This window comes from Melanotaenia boesemani (assembly GCF_017639745.1).
Source record: "Melanotaenia boesemani isolate fMelBoe1 chromosome 2 unlocalized genomic scaffold, fMelBoe1.pri SUPER_2_unloc_4, whole genome shotgun sequence".
Taxonomy (NCBI): domain Eukaryota; kingdom Metazoa; phylum Chordata; class Actinopteri; order Atheriniformes; family Melanotaeniidae; genus Melanotaenia; species Melanotaenia boesemani.
The window spans coordinates 120,798-127,307 of NW_024580585.1; the positions used below are offsets into that span (position 1 = coordinate 120,798).

A 6,510-nucleotide genomic window follows, 5' to 3' on the forward strand; every position below is an offset into this window, starting at 1 on the left:
TCGCCCCCACCCTTACCAGGATCTTCAATCTCTCCCTGGATCAGGCAGTCATCCCACACTGCCTCAAATCCTCCATAATAGTTCCGGTGCCGAAGAAGTCTCCCATCACCAGCCTGAACGATTACCGACCGGTGGCCCTCACTCCGGTAATCATGAAGTGCTTTGAGAGACTTGTTCTTCAGCACATCAAGGACCACCTCCCCCCAGACTTCGACTCCCACCAGTTTGCATACCGCGCAAACAGATCCACTGAGGACGCCATAGCTGTAGCTCTTCACTCTGCGCTGAACCACCTGGAGCAGCAGCAGAGCTACGTCCGGATGCTCTTTGTGGATTACAGTTCTGCGTTCAACACAATAATCCCGGACAGATTATGCACAAAACTGGACACTGTTGGCCTCCCCCCTCTCACATGTGCCTGGATAAAGGACTTTCTAACAGACCGACCCCAGACTGTGAGACTAGGTCCCCACCTCTCCTCCACCCGCATGCTGAGCATCGGCTCCCCACAGGGCTGTGTGCTGAGCCCCCTCCTGTACTGCCTCTACACCCATGACTGCAGGCCGGCCCACAATGACAACCTCATCGTCAAGTTCGCTGACGACACTACAGTGGTTGGACTCATCTCCAGGGGTGATGAGGCTGCCTACAGGGAGGAGATCCTGAAGCTGGCTGCTTGGTGTTCTGAGAACAACCTCGCTCTCAACACCAAGAAAACCAGGGAGATTATCATCGACTTCAGGAGGCTCAGCACAGACCCAGCCCCCCTCTACATAAACGGCGAGTGTGTGGAGAGGGTCCACACCATCAGGTTTCTTGGTGTCATCATCTCGGCCGACATCTCCTGGACAGAGAATATCACGTCAATCACCAAGAAGGCTCAGCAGCGGCTACACTTCCTGAGAGTCCTCAGGAAGCACAAACTAAACTCCAACCTGCTGCTGAACTTCTACCGCTCATCCATCGAGAGCCTGCTGACATACTGCATCACAGTATGGTACGGCAGCTGCAGTGTAGCAGACAGGGAGAGGCTACAGAGAGTTGTAAATGTTACCAGGGGTGAGGTGTAAAATAACTCAAAAACAAACAATGTAAAAGTTCAGCTCAATTTATTAATCACACAAACTTAAAGAGCAACTGGCAGGTTAAGAGCATGATTAATGGTTTGGATTATGCATATTTTATAGTTAATATCTATTTAGTTTTTGTTGAAGTCCGTGAATAAGAAAATAAAGAAATCGGTTATGGACTATTAAAAACTGCTCAAATGACTGTAAAAAATCTGTTTTGCCGGAAGTGACGTCACGTAAGGGACTCTGTTATGTACGTTATTGCTAACACAACAGTTATGGCTAACACAACGGAACGGAATGGGCGTGAGATTATGGAGGAAGAAGAAGATAATTTTATTTTTAGAAGTGATCCATACAGTTTTGAACCTGAAGCTACAAACAGAGTCACTGACAACCAGCAAAGGAGATCGTTGACGGGAAACAGGCAGCAGATTCAGTCATGGGCAGCTGAAAACATCTGGAGGATTAATCAAACAGCATGGTAAGTGATACAAATGTTTCGTAAATTTTCTTCCACATTAGCCTTCTGAATTGGGCAAGTAATACCTGGTTATGCTGCAGACCAGTGAAAAAATACAGTGTTTGCAATAGCAAATAGATTTTAAAGCCTTTTACTTACTGCAGCCGATAGGAAGACATCCCTGTCCTGCCCCGCCCTGACAGGTTTGTTTTAAAAATCACGTTTCGCCACAAAAAAAACAACTTCAAGCTGCTACTATGTCACTAGCGATTCGTGACAAAACATTGGTTAAATAAAATAGTTCTGTGGCAGATAATGCCTATAAAAGCTGTGCAATGGCTACCCCGTTCACACAGTTGTAGACAGAAAAGCGCTGTTCTAATCAAATCATCTGATGATACGTAGGCTAGTGCCCAAAGTAGCCTCGCTAAGGCTCCATCATCTAATCCACGTCGGGTAGCCTAACAGCGCAAAACAGTCATTTTAGACTATAAACAACTTTCTGAATTGTGTTGATTGATCAAGGAATACCAGAGTTATAATCTTTTTTCTGAAGTTGGTCAGACTGGATGTGCGTGTAGTGCGCAAAAAAAGCCCACGCTGTTCTAAACTCATAAATACCTCATAGAATGTACGTGCTGTAATGTCTTAGTTTTACCAGCACTCTCTAAACTTAGAAGCAGACTATTTCAATGGGGTATTTAAATACGCTTAAAAAAAAAAAAAAAAAAAAACGGAAGAAAATTTGTTGCGCCAGGATGCTGGTTCCATGACGAAGAATGGATCTGCGCACTGGCTGAGCAGATCCATCGCTTGTTTTTTTTTTTTTTTTTGTTTTGTTTTTTCGCTAAACTTACCTTTTTTTCTAATCCAACACTTGGTCTCAGATTTTTCAGGATGTGTATAATTTTGCACTTTTTTCCCAATGATAAATAAAGCCTGATTCTGAGGTTTAAAGATATTGTTAAAACAGAAAAACTATTTTTAAAACTGGATTGTAAACCCTTCTGAATAATGGTCATTCCACATATGATGCCATGTGCACTGCAGTCTTAACACTTTATCCCCCAAACAACAGAGCCCACAACTCTCACCCACAATTGGTAATCCCTCTTCCCCCTATATTCAGCAAGGCCAGTGACAACAGAAAAAAGGGCATCTCAGCTTTATGTATTACATGAAATGTTTCAGCATGTTATAAGCAGCTATGACTACGGATGAAATATAAACATTTAATTTTTAAAGCCTGTATGTAAAAGTAAAAAAAATAAAAATCTTTACATGGTTGAACATATATTTACAACACTGTATCTACATTTAACAACAGAAATTCTTTAACAGCATGTTATCTAATTACAGGTGTTTATGTGGACACTGTCAGCCCATGAGCAGTGCGGAGGAGAGCATATGCTGCAGGGAGATTCCTGCAATTTGGAGCCTCGTCGAAGACCTCCATCCACAACCCGAAGGCATTACTTGTGTGGGACAGCATCCTGGGTTCTCTGCATGCATGACCTGTAACACATACAAGACATGTCTTCCTATTCTGTAAATTGTAATAATAAATAAAATATTTTGCTTCCATCTCAATGTCATCTTTCTGTTATGATCATCTTCCTGGATTTATTTAATAAGTTCTAATTATTAGAAGCAAAACATCTTATTTAAACTTGTTGCTAGAAGTAAATAAAGCTCAATTAATTTACACAGTCATACAGGAATTACAAAGAGAGAATAGAGATAGAAAAACAGGAAAATATCCAAAGAAACATTTTTTTTTTTAGATGTTAAACACTTCACCTGAGACGTCTCATGAGTGTACATTGAACCTACATTGTGGTAAATAATGTTCTGCTCTGAATTACCATAGCTGGGTTTTCCATAGTTAACTCTGTACATCTTATATAATCACCTGATGAGCGGTAGTGATATGGCCGTTTAATGTTGCACTGTGTTGATTTGTCAGCGTGGGTCTGAGCAGGTTCTGACAGCTCTTGGACATCCTCGATGACAGAACCCATACACGCATCATCACCATGAGTAGTTGGACTTGCAAAAGATGCTGCAGCTACTGCCTGAAGAATCTGATAAAAACACAAACATATTATTAAAACCCATGAAAGTATAGTATCATGTTTGTAATGTGTATGCAGAGGCCTATATTTTTGTCAGTAGACTTAGGTCTTTGCACTCAAATAATTTCAGGCAAGTTACAGCCTACATGATGTTGACCAAAATATTATACTAAATCATGCATGTAAAATATACAATGGTCAGCACACACATTATACTCATCAGCATACTTATATTAGACCCACTCTTTGTACTCCATCAAGTTTTGTGATGCTGTGTGCATACAGTATGCACTCCGTTTTTTTTTGTTTGTTTTTTTATCAGAGTATGAAAATTGATCAGTGATGCAACCCTCTATAATTAGAATTCCTTTTTATTATGTGAATTTGGTGCTTTTAAAGTCCCTCACCATATCCCTGCAGATATACAGGTCTAACACAAGCTGTGTGCTTTTTATGCCCTTTTGTCCATCATAAATATGTCTAATATATCTCTGGACATTGTACCAGTCATAGAACAAGGTTAACCATGTTCTATGACTTGTACAATGTACAACGACTGGTACAGGTTCTCGGACGTGTGTTGTTACTGCTTTTCCTCGGGTGTCCTATAGAATAGATAAGATCGTTATTTAAATGACAGGCTAGCAGTTTCCCATTGACTTTCACTAGCATTAGCATCGGCGATCTTCTCCAACAAGAAAAACGGGATTAAATATGTTGAAACTGTCCTCAATAATAAGTAGTAAAAAGGGGACAATTCCGTTTTATAAGAAAAGGTTATAAACAGGTTAAAAAACAGAGAGAAAAACTTACTCAGCTCGTCTCCCGTTTCCGATGGGCGGCCCGCGGCTTCCCCGGTGAAGGCAGACGTGATGGGGCACCTGCTGCTGCTAGCATGCTAGCCGTAGCATGAACAGTGGGAACTGCATCAGACCTTAAACGCACTGACCTCATGGTCTTGTACCCCATCTTAAACGCAGTTAGGTCACTAGGCATATAGTCCGTTTCCACAAAGTGTGCGCTGCAAATGACGGAGTTTTTGGGATGAACGGACTTGAAAGTGAAGTCTTGGCGCCTAGCCTGGACAAACCTGACCCAGGAGCGAAAGGTGGGGCTCTTCTTGTTAGGGAAACTGTGGACACGATGTCCAGAGAGACTTGAATTTGTGCAGGATGCACAAACACAAGTATTCACCATGGTGATGTTCCAGAAATCTTTAGTTTTACTATTAGAAGTCTGGAGTAAAAAACACAGCCGATGCCTACGATAAACTGAGCTGATAGCCGCTGGCGTATGGGCTCGTTTACCTTACATGACGTCACGTATCACGTGACAGGAAAAGTTATGTTTTTTAAAGCACTGGATCGCAGACGAGCTGAATTAAGTGCAATTACAAAAAATGAAATTTTAAGAAGCTTTTATTTATGCCACAGTGTCTCTCTGACTTTTTCAAAACGTCATATTGTGGAAAATTCAACCTGAAAGATGCTCTTTAAGGGGTCATCCCCCATTTACTCCTCCTGTCATCTAACCTGGTATCCGCCTGCTCCCACCCGACTGGAACCGCACACCACGAAGGCGAAAAACCCGCTTAAGTCACCGGCCCGATGGCGGGCAAGCACAAACCCACACACGATTGCACTACAACTCACTGCAAACTAACACCCAAGCCTGCATGCACAAGAGTCGGGTGCAGAACGGCTCCGGGTGATTACCGACAGGAGGGTTCAACTCATTCATAGGGGGATGCCCAAACAAACAAAACAAACAAACAAAAATTAAACAGTTAGTCCGCCCGTACAATCAGCACCACCACAAACAATTGGACCAGGAGCGGACTAACTTTAAAACAAAAAACCCTAAAAGGACAGCAGGCAACGGTACCCAACAGCTGCAGAAAAAGAAATACAAAATTACTACAAAAAAATACTTTAATTCAAACACAATACTCACAACATACCTGCAGCGTTGAGTTCCATTACTCAGTCAACATGCTTTTCCCAGGATCTACACCACTCAGATCCCAGCCCTGCATTACAGACCACACTTAAAACTCATCCACCATATAAAATTCAACATATAAAACCATATTTACCTGATGCTGCTAAAAACCACCTTGCACCAAGGCTGACGTGGCCCAATGACGTCCTGACCACTCCAACCAGGAAACTGGCACTCCCCTCTACAGTGCCACTTCCCCTTTTATAGCGGAGCAGCCCTAATCAACACAGCGACACCCTATGGTGCCAACCGCTACATAAAGACAGCACAGAAGATCATTGGCTGTCCTCTCCCCTCCCTGATGGACATTTACACCTCCCGCTGCCTCAGCAGAGCCAGAAACATCATAAATGACAGCTCCCACCCTGGCTCTGATCTGTTTGCCCTGCTGCCCTCTGGGAGGCGCTACAGGTGCATCAAGACTAAAACAAACAGACTCAAAAACAGTTTCTTTCCAAAAGCAATAACTGCCCTGAACTCCTGTAGGACTTCAAATCTGAAATACTCTGGACACTAACGACATGTGCAATACATTCTGTCATGTGACATATACAACATATCATGATACATGCAACAATACTCTGAATGTGCAATATATTTTTTGATTTGAATAGGTTTCATACTTATATCTGCAAATAACTCGAGTGTGCACAACTGTTTATTTCTGTAAATATTTTATACCTTAGATCTTTTATTTATTTATTTATCTTCTATACTGCTCTCTTTGCACTGACATTGGGGTTGGCTTAATCTCATTGTATATTTGTATAATGACAATAAAAGGCATTCTATTCTATTCTATATTCTATCTGCCGCAAGAGGGTAGTATTTAACAAACTGCAGTTCCACCACCAGCCAGTAGAGGGCATGTAGCTAATAAACTGCAGTTCCAACATCAGCC

General features: G+C 42.1%; 2 long non-coding RNA genes across 2 annotated transcripts; one reads left to right on the forward strand and one right to left on the reverse strand.

Annotated features, from left to right (window-relative positions):
- Window positions 1–1,420: 1,420 nt before the first annotated feature.
- Window positions 1,421–3,117, forward strand: LOC121636082. Its single transcript, XR_006009623.1, has 2 exons — window positions 1,421–1,554; window positions 2,893–3,117. It is a non-coding gene; the product is annotated as an uncharacterized LOC121636082 (long non-coding RNA).
- On the reverse strand, window positions 2,683–3,365 carry LOC121636085. The gene is made up of 2 exons (XR_006009626.1): window positions 3,334–3,365; window positions 2,683–3,048 (listed from the first exon to the last, which is right to left on the reverse strand). It is a non-coding gene; the product is annotated as an uncharacterized LOC121636085 (long non-coding RNA).
- Between the last annotated feature and the right edge of the window lie 3,145 nt (window positions 3,366–6,510).